The sequence below is a fragment of the Suncus etruscus genome, chromosome 19, assembly GCF_024139225.1.
Source record: "Suncus etruscus isolate mSunEtr1 chromosome 19, mSunEtr1.pri.cur, whole genome shotgun sequence".
In the NCBI taxonomy this organism is placed as follows: domain Eukaryota; kingdom Metazoa; phylum Chordata; class Mammalia; order Eulipotyphla; family Soricidae; genus Suncus; species Suncus etruscus.
Window position 1 is genome coordinate 12,803,675 of NC_064866.1, and position 16,038 is coordinate 12,819,712.

A 16,038-nucleotide genomic window follows, 5' to 3' on the forward strand; every position below is an offset into this window, starting at 1 on the left:
AGGAGCGATTTCTGAGTGTGGAGCCAGGAGTAACCCCTGACCACTGGTGGGTGTGACCCAAAAACCAAAAATAAGAAAAAAAAAGTTCTTGGCAGTATTGCAATTTAATGCATAATGGGAATAACAGAATGACTTCATCTAAAACTAAAACTAGGGGGCTGGAGAGGTAGCGAGGTGGTAGGGCATCTGCCTTGCACATAGCCAAATCCAGGACAGACAGTGGTTCAAATCCCAGCATTCCATATGGTCCCCTGTACTTGCCAGAATCGATTTCTGAGCACAGAGCCAGTAGTAACCCCTGAAAGCTGTTGGGTGTGATCCCAAAACCAAAAAACCAAACCAAACCAAACAACAACAACAACAATAAAACTAAAACTAGTTCTTGAATTATAATGCCATCACATTCCAATATAAAGAATTATGACAGGAATCAAATTTTGGCAGTGGATGCAATGAGGCTTATACACACTTAGTGATGTAAAGCTATATATTCCTGAAATTTATTACAGCACTGCAGTCAATGGTAAATCAATAAAATTTTAATTAAAAACATGACATTGGAGTACTACGGAGAAACCACTAAACATCTGTTTAAAATTCAAAAGATAATACAAATGAAGTCTGTCTTATGTTTGGCCAATTCTAAATTACTCAAGTACCTGATTGGGGGCGGGATAAAACCGGATGAGGGGGGAGGGTTTCAGGCAGTTCTCAGGAGGTCTGGGGCCCTCCTGGTGATTCTTCGCCAACCAGCTAGTCGCAGTGGTCCTCAAACTATGGCCTGCAGGCCACATATTGTATTTGTATCTGTTTTGTTTCTTCATTGCAAACTAAGATATATGCAGTGTGCATAAGAATTCGTTCATAAGTTTTGTTTTTACTATAGTCAGACCCTCCAATGGTCTGAGGGACAGTGAACTGGCCCCCTGTTTAAAAAGTTTGAGGACCCCTGATAGTGGGTCAACAACTCTAGGAACCTGAGTTGTGGTGATGCTCAGGTATTATAGTGATAGGAATTAACCTAGTTACCCTGGAAGTGATGAGGGGCCTCCATGCATGCCTGCACCCAATGATGTGTGGTGCTGGAGACAGAACAAAGGTTGACTGCACACAAGGGAGGCCTCTTAATCCTTGAACTCCAGCCTCCTAGCTTATCATTTTAACGTGTATGAGAAACATCAAAATAATATGCTATGAAAATCTAAATATATAAATAAGGATGGGCTTTGAAACAAGAAGATTCACCTTGCAAATTTGCTTACCCACAATGGTTGTCCTTAATTTGATTTTCTTAAATAATTAAATTCATGTAAGTTTTCAGTCATATAAATTTTATATCAACTATCTAGAGGACAAACTAATAATTGTCCCTTATATAAACAATGTGTCTGAAGCAAGAACAGTCATATCAGGGATTATGTATATCATAATTAAACTGATTATGTGATTAGAATGAAGAGCAGAAATCTGAAAGCATTCGAAAAAAACTTAGCACCCCCTTTTCAAACAGAAAGCTAGAGTACACCCACTCTCAAATAAACCAAGAAACCACCATAGAATATGGTCCTCAAACTCCCTGCCTGGGTCTGGGTGGCAGGACTGGGCCATGCCACTGCAAAACCTGAGCACTGAACCTCTGACCCCCAGAGTTCCTAAGTGCCACTTGGGAGGAACCTTCACAGCCCCTCCAAGAAGGCATGTTGAATATACTGAGAGCCAAAATCTCATAGAAAGCTATTTTTCATAAATACCAATATTATAACCTTAGTCTTAGGCAACTAGAAACCAATTTAACAAGTTCCTTTTGGTGCAGGAGTGATAGTACAGTGGGAAGAGTGTTTGCCGTGCACACAGCCAACCTGGGTTCGCTCCTTGGCATCTCATATAGTTCCCTGAGCACTGCCAGGAGTGATTCCTGAGCACAGTAACCTCTGAGTATCTCTGAGTAACCTCTGAGCACCATCAGGTGTGGTCCAAAACCAAAACAAACCAACTAACAAATAAAAGGTTCCATCTTCCTAAAAGTAATCTTGTTTCCACGTAGGAATCAAATATACTTTTGACCCAAACCAATAAGATGGACTCCATGTTTTGAGTAATAAAGATGGTGTCACAAATGGTTAGATTCAGCATATTCTCTGAAGGTCTCTGTAAGCTATCATGTCTGACCCAGAGTGTTCTTTCTTCCTTCCCTTTTAACATCAGTTTATCTCCTGGTGACCTTCATTCCATTACTTTCTCTTTTTTTGGGGGGGAGGGGTCACACCCGGCAGCGATCAGGGGCTACTCCTGGCTCTATGCTCAGAAATCACTCATGGCAGGCTCAGGGGACCATATGGAATGGCAGGATTCGAACCACTGTCCTGTATGCAAGGCGAATGCCTTACCGCTGTGCTATCTCTCTGGCCCCATTACTCTTTCTCTTTCAGTGAATAAATTTCTTTTCCATGGCACAACTTCCATGAGGTATTCATTTCCTAATAGCAAATCCTCTATCAAAATTCCCTCTCTCAAGCTTCCAATAAAATGTCTTTTAAATGTGGTTTATCTACATCTACTTAGGTATCCACTGCTTTATGTTTATTTACAAGTACTTCACCTATTACACTGCCACCTCTGTAATTCACTGGGAAACTGATGTGCCATGAACTAGTGATTTTCTATGACCAGAGAAACTACTTGTCACCAAACATTTATTTTAGGCAGAAATTAGTAGCAACATCATCTTCAAATTCAACATATTCATCCACAAAGGCAGGTAGTGACATCCTTCCTGTTTGTTTTAAAGGCACAAAACTCAAAACTGTCACAGCTCACTGTTACAGGCCTGCCTCCTGCTGCCTTCTCTCTTCTCAGGCCTTCTCTCTTCTCAGTTCGGAAACTGCTTCCTATGTCCTCCCCTCTTCTAAAAGATCACATACTTGGCTTTAGTTTTCACAATGAATATGATCCTAGGAGTTTTCCCTCAAAAGAGTTTCATGAGGGGCCGAAACAATAACACAGTGGGGAGGGCATTTGCCTTGAACTGCAGGTCAACTGCGTTGGATCCCTTAAGGTCACCCAAGCACTGCTAGGAATAATTTTTGAACACAAAGCCAGGAGTAACCCTGAGCAATGCCAAGTGTGCCCCACCCCCCCCCAAAAAAAAAAGTTCTATGAGAGGACTCATTCACACCTTTATTTCCAATTCCTAGACCAGTGAAGGGCACCCAATAATTGCTCAACAAGTATTTGACAGCTGACTAGTCACTGTTTTAAGATTACTTGGGGGGGGGGGAAAGAATTCTGATTTCCTAGTCAGAATTTAGCATTGAAAATCTGACTAATTCAAAAGGAATAAGGAAATATATTATCTAGATAAAAGAAGTAAAACTATACACACAACATTCTAATTTATTTTATTTTGTTTCTGGGTCACACCCAGCGGCCCTCAGGGCCTTTACTCCTGGCTCTGTGCACAGAAATCGCTCCTGGGAGGCACAGGGGACCATATGGGATGCCGGGATTTGAACCACTGTCTGTCCCGAATCAGCTGTGTGCAAGGCAAATGCCATACACCGCTGTGCTATCTCTCCAGCCCCCACAATATTCTATTCAACAGTGAACAGTGAATGATTAAGAGTATTCCTATTTCTTGTATTTCCAGTCACTTCCAATAAAAATTTAATTAATTTTGGGCACAGGAGATATGGCTCAGTGGTGAAGTGCTTACTTCATAAGCATGCGACCTGGGTTCAATTCTAGCAATCCCATCCCTATAGCCCCAGAACTGTCTCCAAAGGTTGTTCAGAGACAGTGTAGCAGATATAGCAGGTACAATTCCCTATACCACATATGTTCTCCCAAACCCTACCAGAAATAAGCTCTGAGCATTGCTGAGGATGGCCAAAAACCCAATAAATAAATAAAATAATAAATTTCAGCATGATGGAGAGAAAACAGTAAGATGCTTCCCTTGAGTGCAGCTGACCTAAGATCACTGGCACTGCATGTGGACTCTATCACTTAAGCCCTGCCAAAGTGAGCCCTGAATAATAGCCAGTGCAGCTCAAAACCCCCTTTCCTCCGTTATTTCAACATATTTGGGTATTACTGATACAGAAAACAGTTCATCTGGGGCTAACCTCCAGCAGTGCTCAAGAGCTATTCTTGATTCTGCACTCAAGAGTGATCTTCTGTAGTACTGGGGCTATGCATTGGGGTTAGCTGCATGCATGGCAAGTAAGCAGCTTAACTCCTGTACTATCTTTCCAGCTCTACACTTGGCGTTTATCAGTATAAAATTAGTTTTTTTGTTTTGTTTTGTTTTGGGGTCACATCTGGTGACACTCAGGGGTTACGCCTGGCAGGCACGGGGGAAGCATATGGGAAGCTGGGATTCAAACCACTGTCAGTCCTGGGTCGGCAGCCTGTATGTAAGGCAAACATCCTACTGTTGTGCTATCTCTCCCTCAGGCCCCATAAAATAAGTTTCTATCTACTTAATCTTTCTTGTTTACTTTTGTTGGTGGATTGTCCAGCACTGCTTAGGATCTATGCCTGGCTCTGTGCTTGAAGGGGTCACTCCCAGCTGTACTTGAGGGACTGTGCTAGAGAGGATCAAGCCTGGGCCTCCTCTATGCAAAGTCTGCACTCAAATCATTTAGCTCACTCTCCAACCCTAGCGACTCAAGTAATTTTTCCTGCCAAGCTGCAAGCAAGCTTCTAAGAAAGTAAAACATGCAGACTGAGAAGGCTTTCACTGCCATCTGCATGCCAGTGCCAGGACGTTTCAAGCCAGGAAGATCCTGCTCTCAACAACAGTTTTGGGGAAAGGGCAAGCAGTGATCAACTCGAGGAATAATTGTAGCTCTGATTTCTGTTGACAGAAAAAAATACCTTCAAGCCAATTGAAACAGGCTCAACTGGAATCGTAAGAGTTTTAACATTAAGTCAGCGATCTGAATATCATTTAGTAAGTTATTTAGTAAATAAAAAGCGTTATTGACCAGGTCTGAAATTTTACAGTTTCACCTAAGAAAAAGTATTTGTAAAAGAGTGTTAGAAACAATCTCCAATATTATGTGTGCTATATTTATTTGTTGATCTTGAAGTTTTGAAGATACTTTTCACAAGTGGAGATAATGCAATAAGAATGCAAACACTGGGGGCCGGAGAGATAGCATGGAGGTAAGGTGGTTCTATCCCGGCATCCTATATGGTCCCCCGTGCCTGGCAGGGGCGATTTCTGAGCATAGAGCCAGGAGTAACCCCTGAGTGCTGCCGGGTGTGACCCCCCAAAAAAGTAAATAAAATAAAAAAAAAACATAAAAAAAAAAAGAATGCAAACACTGGGGCCAGAGAGATAGCACAGCGGTAAGGCATTTGCCTTGCATGCAGAAGGATGTTGGTTCAAATCCCAGCATCTCATATGGTCCCCCGAATCTGCTGGAGGCTATTTCTGAGCATAGAGCCAGGAGTAACCCCTGATCACTGCCGGGTGTGACCCAACCCCCCCCCAAGGAAAAAAAAAGAATGCAAACACCTTCAAGTTTCAAGCACATAGCACTTTTTTTAAGTGTTGCTACTTTTCTTAAATATTTTTGAAAGACATCGAACAGATCATCTATAGCTCAGAAGTTTATTAGTTAAAAGAAACATTAGCGGTCGAAGCAGTGGCATAGCAGTAGGGCATTTGCCTTGCATGCAGCTGACCTAAAATGGACCTGGGTTCGATTCCCATCAAGAACTCAAAATGTGGGCCGGGCGGTGGCGCTATAGGTAAGGTGCCTGCCTTGCCTGCGCTAACCTTGGACGGACCGCGGTTCGATCCCCCGGTGTCCCATATGGTCCCCCAAGCCAGGAGCAACTTCTGAGCGCATAGCCAGGAGTAACCCCTGAGCGTTATCGGGTGTGGCCCAGAAAAAAAAAAAAAAAAAAAAGAACTCAAAATGTGGGGTCGAAGAGATAGCATGGAGGTAAGGCGTTTGCCTTTCATGCAGAAGGCCATTGGTTCGAATCCCGGCATCCCAGATGGTCCCCCGAGCCTGCCAGGAATGATTTCTGAGCGTGGAGCCAGGAGTAACTAACCCCTGAGCGCTGCCGGGTGTGACCCAAAAAACAAACAAACAAAAAAAAAGAACTCAAAATGTGGAGCTGAAGCAACACCTACAAATTCAGTCACCAAGCCTGCATTTGGCCGCTCCATAGAAAGAGTTGTAAACCAAGCTGTGAAAAATTTTGGGTGCACTGGCAACACAATTGAAAACTTACAATCTTGGGGAGAGAGGTGGGCCAAGCCCCCACCCTGCTGAAACCACACCTGCTGCACTCATCCACCACAATCACTGATTCATCCACCTAAGGTTCTCTGCATACACAGATCTGCTCAAAACTCCTGGTATGCGGGTATTTGGGTTGACATCACCAGAAGCTTCTTGAAGTGGGTGTGGGTACTCTCACCCACTCCCATACCATCAGTTTGCACTTCTAGAAAACAGCAGCCGAAAACACGACCTACCAAAGTTGCATTATCAGCAAAAGTATTTAGAATTACTGAACCATGCAGCTGTATTTGAAAGCACGAGACAACTACAATTTTTAATTACTGTCATCCTATAGGAACACACCAATTTAGACACCCTATGTATCTGAAGCCACCATGTTCAGAGACAAAGGAAGTAACAGAATTATCAGCTAAGCAACAAGATCTTACTTAATCTCTGACAATGAGCTCATTGCAAGACACAATAATTTTCGCAATTTTTCTTGCTGTTGTACTTTTTTTTCTTTCATATTCTTCTTTTTAAATATTTTCACTCCCACTTACCTGGAAACAGGTGTATTATGCCAACTATGCCATTTATATAACATGTGGTCCTTAATATTAAATAAAATTCAAGGTGGGGGAAAAACAAAATACAAACCCTCAGAATGTAAACAAAATTTCTGCACACTATATATATATATATATATATATATATATATATATATATATATATATATGTATGTATGTATGTATATATATTTCAGCATAAATAAGCTTTGCACTGGTGAAATAATAGGGATCTTCTTTATCAATTAAAAAATAGGTAACAATATGGGCTGGAGAAATAGTACCTAGTTCAACCGCCAACACTGCACTTGTTATCAAGTAATCCCTGAGCACAGTGAGTTGTGACCCAAAAACCAACCAGCCAGCCAACCAAAGACCCACAAAGATAGCAATGACCAAAGAGTACTGAATCCTACATTTTGTACACTGCTAAAGAGAAGCTGCCTGAATCCAAGTAACTGAGTTTTTTAGACTTAAGACTCTTCTGAATAACATCCTCAAATTGAATACACTTGAAATGGAGGCAAAGATCTTCACAGCAGGAGCAGACTTTCAAAACCTTTCTTGCTTTCTATTAAATCCTCAATTTTTTCCTTTTTCATCCCAGTTATCCAGTCTCCCTGTGTTTAGTGTTTTCTTTTCTCAATCTACTCTGTACTCTAGTAACCACATTCAGCTTCCAAAAGACAAAGTCTGATGCAATCACTTTACTCCGATCAAAACATATGATCCTGAATAAAAATTTCTCAACCTAGTTTTCAATGATTTCCAAAGCCTTTCATTTCCACTTATGGCTTTGGATCAAATAAAAATGGCCAACTTAATCCTAAACTCAAAACATGTAAAATAGAAAGCTTCTTGCTTTGCATATTATCCAAATATACTGTTATTAATTTATAAGAATATCCTAGGTAAGAACTAAAGCTGACAATCTATCAACATTCACTAAAAATGCACATTGATGCATTTGCCTATATATGCATTTCTGTTCCATCAACAATAACTTCCTTGAATAAATTCCTTAAAAAGAAACTACAGCTTCAAATCTTGGTTTTCATTAAGGAACTTAATAATGGGTCAAATATTGCTCAATGAATAAATAAATCCAAAATACATTAATAAAAGTATGCAACATTTTTACAGAGATTTTAAAAGGCAGCTCAAGAGACATCAGTGATGATTTGGAATAGACACGTAAAATTACAAAAAAAAAAAAAAAAAACCCAAAGAATACGTATTAAATTTCAACTGCTAAAATAATTAAGTTAAGGCTGCTTGCTTAATGTAGGCAACTTCAAGCAGAACGATCCTATTTATAAAGGAATTTAAAAATATCACTGAAAATGCAATGAATGAAATGACTCTCCCAATTATACATCTGACACATTCAAAATGTTCAGACTGCAATGAGAGAAATTTCCCACTACTACTGACTTACAATTTTACAAGCTGCATTTGGGATTTATCCAAAGAAACAGTTGTAACCAGTTCTTACATCTCTCTAATTTTATACATTTGTCACTGTTAACTGATCACAGTTCTATCCTTAGCAAAATGATTTTCAATTTCAGAATAAGTATAATATAGCATTGCAAACAAATGTATGTGTTTGTGAGTTCTAAGTAAGGCATTTCACATTAATTAATCCAAGAATGCTTTTTTTAACCTTCTGTTGTAGAGAATATAATCCAACGCCTCATACATGCAAGCAGCAAGTATTTCACCTAGTTCTAGTGTTTTCCCAATAGTGGTTTTTTTAATCAGTTATAAGGTAGTTTGGTATACTGCTATTCTTTTTTTTTTTGGTTTTTGGGCCACACCCGGTAACGCTCAGGGGTTACTCCTGGCTATGCACTCAGAAGTTGCTCCTGGCTTGGGGGACCATATGGGACACCGGGGGATCGAACCGCGGTCCGTCCAAGGCTAGCGCAGGCAAGGCAGGCGCACCTTACCTTTAGCGCCACGGCCCGGCCCCATATTCTTAATGAAATGTTGAAATTCTTATAAAAATTATAAAATACGTGGAATAGGGCCCTGAGAGATAGCACAGCGGCGTTTGCCTTGCAAGCAGCCGATCCAGGACCAAAAGATGGTTGGTTCGAATCCCGGTGTCCCATATGGTCCCCCGTGCCTGCCAGGAGCTATTTCTGAGCAGACAGCCAGGAGTAACCCCTGAGCAATGCCGGGTGTGGCCCAAAAAACAAAACAAAAAAAATACGTGGATTAATTTAAATACATTTTGAAATCAAACATACCTAATTCAAATCTGATTAACTGAATCACACTCTATCAATGTGAACTTACCAAGCTCAAGGGGGAACTCTCTTATGTGGTGAAATACTATGTAAAGAATTTTTCATCAGATTTATCTATCCTAAATTTATATAACTTAAACAAAAAGTCATTGGATCAATAACTGCAGTTAATTTTATAGGACATATTCGGTTCTATGTAAGTCATATGCTTTTGATAATCACATTAACAGGATAATTATTTTTAGGCCACTGATAAAGGCACCATATTTCTTGCTTTACCTCCATTTTAATCATCACAATTTCCTTTTTCTATTGGTGCATGTGTGCCTTCTTCCTTTGAAAAGGCCTATTTTCAAGTAGAAATGAGAGCATGACACGGATATTTCTCTGCTAATCTGCTTTGTTGAGCAGAACTTTATGATAGCCAAGCTTTAAGTTCAATCCTATCTAGATCATTTAACTTTGAGACAAACTACCCTTTGAACCATTTGTGTCCAGCAGATTGAAAAAAAGACAAACACATAACCATTAGAGAGGGAAGGGGGAAGCACACTCGATCTAACATGAAAGCTCAAATATTTTTAATGTTTACACTGAGTTGTTTTCATAAGCAGTAAATTGTGCATTAAGTCATGCAACAATACGTGACGTCAGAATGAAAAAAAAGTTGGAAATGACTTCAGCTTGATGAATTTTATCTGAAAAGGGAACACTGGTAAATACAAGTTTGTACTCATAATTTGAAACTCACTGAACACTAAAATACAAGTGATCTAGATGAGTTATTTTTACATGTAAAATGAGTTCTAAAATAAGAAAACTTTTGAACTGCGAGGAGCTTTGGGTTCATCTGAGGTTCAATGACATTTGCTGGGTCCCTAGCACAACACTAATCCAGGTGTCTGCAGTTAATTCAATCGGTCCAATTCACTCATGCTATCTCTAACACAAGCCAAATTCAGCCTTATAGATTTCAGACAAAAAATGGCGAGCAATGTCTCCAGTGATAGAATTCCTATCAAAACTGGCTGGTATTATACTCCTAAACAATAAAACCTCAAAGATGCAATGCTGACCGTATTTAATAGAAACAATAGTCCCTGTGTTTTGAGTAACTATAAAGAATTACAACAATTCAAAAATTCATCTGTGAGAGTCCTCAAGAGCACTAGTTGCATAATTTATCACAAAGAACAAAATGAGCCTGTCAGTTTTGAGATTCCAAAATCATACAAAATAAAGTTGTAGATTACAATAGAAAAAGTAAATAAAAAGAAAAAAAGAAAAAAAAAGTAGCTTTACTTGCGAATAGAAGTTCAATAGAAGTCATAAAGATGAGGGCCTTGCAAGCAGCCGATCCAGGACCAAAGGTGGTTGGTTCGAATCCCCGTGTCCCATATGGTCCCCCGTGCCTACCAGGAACTATTTCTGAACAGACAGCCAGTAACCCGAGCACGGCTGGGTGTGGCCCCAAAACAAACAAAACAAAACAAAACAAAAAGAAGTCATAAAGATCAGCAACGACATACAAAGTCCATGGGTCAGAATAAACAACAACAAAATCTGGGATGATTTAACTACTGGATAACAAACTAAACAGAACATAAAGCACAGGCAGGGGCCCTGTGTAATTCCTGGCACCTTGCTGTTCAATGTTAAAAGCAAGCGAACAGGAACTTCGTGGAAGTTTCAGAAAATTGCAAACTAGGCGAGGGATCCTTACATGTCTGTGGCTCTGGGTTCAATGACCACTACTGTTAAAAATTAAAGTAAAAAAAAAAAAAAAAAAAAAAGAAAAATTCAACCAACCCAAAGATTTGTATAACTCAAATTATATTTATCATACTAAATAATTATACTCAATGCTAGTCACATGCCATGAAAATAAGATCAACAAAGTGGTTGTTCCTTAGGAGACGGTGTGGGAGGGCCACCTGGCTCCAACTCAAGAGCCTGGAAGCTCATATTCTGACCAGAATTCAACCAACTGTCATGGCCTCACTCACAGCCACATGCAATACCAGTGCCTTAAACTCTGTACTTTCTCTCTGGTCTTGTGGTTGTCACTTAGGCTTTGGAAGAATTCAGAGACACATCAAGAAAAGCCCAATATACTATCTATCATTCAGTAATCTTATGTAAATCAATCCCAAAGAAACATTAAAAAATGTTTATAATATACAACTACAGTATTGACCTTATTCTTGTTATTGTGAAAGTGATTACCTATATGTTCCATAGCTGATAAATGAATTATTTTGAAAGGAAGGTTAGAAGCCAGAAACAGCTCAATGGGCTGAGTGCATAGGGGGTGGGGGTGGGGAGCCCAACTTAGTTTGAGGCCTGAATTCAGGTCCCAGCACCATAAAAGCACTACCAGGAACAAGTAACTTCCAAGCCCTTCCAAGAATGAAATAAAGGAAAATAAATGGAAGATTAACCTCCTATGTGCTTCTCCATTCCACTCTTGCCCTTCGGGTCCTTCAAAGCCCTGCTGATTTCCACACAGTAGCCAGAGTAACTCTCACGAGCTGAAGTTCACAACAGTTCTCTTCAACTCAGAACCCTCCCATAGATGGTTTCGGATACTGGGGCCTCGCTATCTCTCTATCCCAAAGCCTCACTCACTGCTGGCTTCTAGTTATTTTGGAAAAGGTCAAGGCACTTGAGCTGTCATCTCTGCCTGTAACCTTCTTCCCCAGAGAATGTACCTCTCTCACTTCTTTCAGGTTTCTGCTCCGCTCGAAGCTTTCCCTTACTGCCCTTCCCCATCAACCTTTTCTCTAGATCCCTTTCTTTACTCTTCCGTTTTGGCTCTTATCGTAACACACTCATTTGGTTATAGGGCAGCTCTCCGGAGGAGAAGGTAAGTCTTGACCAGAAAGAACTTTGTTTAATTTACACAGTAGGCATTCAAAAAAAAAAAAAAAACTTGTTGAATTACTATTGAATGCTGATTCAGTAATCATTAGCTACATGAAAAGTAGGTAACACACAAGCTCGGAATGATACAGGGGAGACTGGTAATTTATCAACACCCTCAAGTGCTCCTTGTAGGAGGGATCTGCTCAATAACATAAGCAGTCACTGCAAGTTATACAAATGACTGCAATATTCCTCTTTTCTCATAAACCATCTGTATGTATCTTGGCTTAAAACTGACAGGGGCTGAAGAGGGAGTACAGGAGTTAAGGTGCTTGCCTTGTACGGAGCAGACTCCAGTTCAAATAGAATCATGTGTGACCTCCAGCATTGTCAGGGTACACTTGAGAGCAGAGCTAGAAAGAACCCCTGAGCACTGTCAGGTATGCAACCCCCTCTCCCGCACACACACAAAAACCTGCTAGTAGTTATTAGTGAGAGGTGAACAAAGGTTTTTCAAGCTATACTATGAAACTGAATAATATCCAAGAACTCCAGTTTACTTTTGAGTCACAGATTCATGACTGGTTTAAGAGGGTCCCTGAAAGAGAATGCAAAACTGAATAAAAGCCTATTACTTTTTTTCGGGGACAGAATCTACTTTTCTGTCTTCATACTTTCAAAGTTGTTGTAGCCTTTAAAAAGTTCAAGTACAGGGGCCGGGCGGTGGCGCTGGAGGTAAGGTGCCTGCCTTACCTGCGCTAGCCTAGGAGACGGACCGCGGTTCGATCCCCCGGCGTCCCATATGGTCCCCCAAGCCAGGAGCGACTTCTGAGCGCATAGCCAGGAGTAACCCCTGCGCGTTACCGGGTGTGGCCCAAAAACCAAAAAAAAAAAAAAAAAAAAAAAAAAAAGTTCAAGTACAATATTCTAAGTTGTCTCTTAAAAGGGTACAAGACAGGGGCCTGAGCATAGCACAGCAGTAGGGCGTTTGCCTTGCCTGCAGCTGACTCCGGACAGACTGGGTTTGATTCATGGCATCCTGAGCCTGCCAGGAGCGATTTCTGAGCACAGAGCTAGGAGTATCCCCTAAGCAGCACCGGGTGTGACTGAACACCCCCCCCTAAATACAAGGCATAATACCTAGACACATCTTTGCAATTATTTAACCAACACCTAGTATTTACATGTTCAAACACCTGATACTTAATACTTTATACCAAGTCATTTTTGTAGCACAAGTCAAAATAAGAAGGAAACAAGAGTCACTGGAACACCAAATTGAGAGAGAATTTCAACCAACACAAACACAATTTCAAAACAGAAAGTGGGCCTAAGATGCAGCTCAGTGGTACAGTGCTTGCCTCTAGAATGCAAGAGGCCCTAGGTTCGACCCCTGGCTCGGCTCCACATGGAAAACAACAACAGCAATAACAACAACAACAAAACCAAACAAATAAAAAAAATAATAAACCAAGTTGTGTAGGAAATCATAAAGCCAGACAGGATCTTAAGATTAAGTCTTAATCAGGGATTATTGAGTCAAAAGAGCACAGATACAAATTACATCAAAAGGATAAAAATAAAACCCAAAACCCTACCCCACCCCACCACCACCACCACCACCACCACCACCACGCAGAGACAGGAAACCGAATGAAAAGTTTCCAAATCCTGTTTCCAGCACAAACCTTTTGAGACTTGCCCTTCATCATGCCTTTGAAGGAAGGAGCCCCATATTTAAAACCAAGAGCTGATTCTTTGCTCTGACTGGGACAGAAACAGAAAGAATCAACACACAGGCCACCTGGAAGCAAGGCTGTGGCCCAGTCACCTCCTTCCTGCCCGTGGTGGGTCAACGAACTCCCTCTGCTTGCTTGCTGCCTTTTTCAACTGCCTGCCTCCCTCCCTCCCTTGCACGCAGCCACTGAAATGCACTTTCCTCCCTCCCCCAAAAACCTAGAGAAAAAGGAAGACACGATTTCCCCTACACTACTACACCAGCAGCCTTTCTCTCCCCCCACTCCAAGCGGTCAGGCACCCGATATTCCCTGGTCCTGCAATCCTGGATCCTGAGCCCTGCCAGGAAGGTCCTATCTTGGAAGGGCTTTTTTTGTTTTTGTTTTTGTGCTCCCCACCACGGTCAAAGTCCACAATCCAGCTGCAAAACACGGGTCCTCTTAAAACTTGCAAATGACAACTCTTGGATTCTTCTTCCACCACTCACTCCCAGGTTTGAATCACACGGTGACACCCCCCCCCCCAGCAAAATTCAGGGGTGTGGGGGAAGAAAGAAGCAAGAGCACTCCTCCCCCAAAAAAACAACGCCGGAAAAGCAATAAATAAATAGAGACCGGAGAGAGCACAGCAGTAGGGCCTTTGCCTTGCATGCAGCCAATCCAGGATGGACGGTGGTTCAAATCCCAGGCATCCCATATGGTTCTCCCCTACCCCACCCCACCCCACCCCAGCCTGCCAGGAGTGATTTCTGAGTGTAGAGCCAGGTGTGACCCAAAAACAAACAAAAACAACAAACAACCTAAAACTTGCAATGACACTCTCAGATTCCCCCACTCCCAGGTTTGAATCACACGGTGACCCCCAGCAAAATTCAGGGGTGAGGGTGGGAAAAGAAGCAAGAGCAATCTCCTCAAGAGAAATGACACTGGAAAAGCAAATAAATAAGTAAATAAAAGGGGGCGTACACATGACCCAAGAGACAGCAGCTAGCAAGCAAGCATGCAAGCAGAGAGGGCGGGAAAGGGGCTGGGCGGTGGGGTGCAGATATAGATGTGAGCCCCCTCCCAGGTAAGGGAAGAAAATAAAGCCGGGCCAGGGGGGGTGTCTGTAGACCCCCGAATGGGGGGGGGTAGGAAGGAAGAAAGGAAGGCACCCCTAAAACCCTCCTTGCAGCAGTTCCAGCCTGAGCCTTGATCTGCAAAGGAAAAGTGGGGGGGGGGAGGACCCGGGACTGGGTTGGGTCAAACAGGAAGGTCCAGACGGTCATGCAAGCATGCACGGCTCAGGCATGGAAAGGGGGAACTTTTGCAAATGTGGGGGACACAATGTCCTCTTTCTCTCCCACACCAGGCCCAGCAACCCAGGAGCTAGCCCAGGAGCACCTTGGGCAGGCGTAGTGGGGTGTGGCGTCCTCGAACCCCGAACCCCTCCAGCCAGCCAGGACTCCAAGGAGGCAGTGCGCGTGCACGAGGAGACCGCGCGCACGCGCGATGGGGTGTTGCGCGTCCACGTCGAGGCGGTGCGCACGCGCGACGGGGCGATGCGCGTCCACGACGAGGCGGTGCGCATGCGCGAGGCGGCGGTGCGCGTGCACGACGCCTCCTCTAAGGCTGACGGGGCGACCGGAACCGCTCGCTCGCCTCCCTCAACCCCGGCTCTCGGGCACCCCGCGCCCCTGTTCCCGCTCCCTCGGGGCTCCCCCGTTTCACGCACTCACCCCCCAGGTCTCCTCCGCCGCCTCCTCCACCTCCTCCTCCTCCTCCTCCCTCCTCTCGGACGCGGCTCCCGCTCCGGCTCCGACACGGTGACGGCGGCGCTGGCGGCGGCGGGAGCGCGCACGCACGTACGCACGTACGTATGCACGTCTGCCACGCCCCCGGGGAAGTCCCGCCTCGTGGTCACGCCCCCGGCTTCGTTGGTGGCCACGCCCCTTTAGAGGGCGTGTCGCGGAGAGCTCGGCCTTCGCTCACGTTCCGGCTCCAGCACGGTGACGGAGCTGGCGACGGCGTCGCCTCGGGGACGCGCACGCACGCACGCACGCCATGCCACGCCACGCCCCCCCTGGTTACGCCTCGTAGCAAAACCCCTGGTTTCGTCTGTAGCCACGCCCCTAGACATGACCACGCCTATCTGATAGTGACCACGCCCCTCTGTGGGCGTGTCTTTGGTGGCTAGGCCCCGCCTTCCCCGCAGGGTTCCGGGAGTTTTTTTATTATTTTGTTTTTATTTTATTTTATTTTTATCCTTTTTTTATTCTTTTTTTTATTTTATTTTATATTTTTATTCTTTTATTATTATCATTTTATTTTACTTTTTATTCTTTTATTATTATTATTTTATTTTACTTTTCATTCTTTAGTTTTTTTT

The 16,038-nt window shown here is 43.0% G+C and overlaps 2 protein-coding genes across 2 annotated transcripts in view; one reads left to right on the forward strand and one right to left on the reverse strand.

Moving 5' to 3' along the window:
* Window positions 1-15,503, reverse strand: part of RAP1A (RAP1A, member of RAS oncogene family) — a 76,335-nt gene extending 60,832 nt beyond the window's left edge. The window contains exon 1 of the mRNA XM_049765818.1: window positions 15,389-15,503. The gene's annotated coding sequence lies outside the window, so the exon portion shown is untranslated. The remainder of the gene's footprint in view (window positions 1-15,388) is intronic.
* The window catches only part of ABCD3 (ATP binding cassette subfamily D member 3), a 544,096-nt gene that overhangs the window by 122,846 nt on the left and 405,212 nt on the right, over window positions 1-16,038 (forward strand). The window lies entirely within an intron of this gene.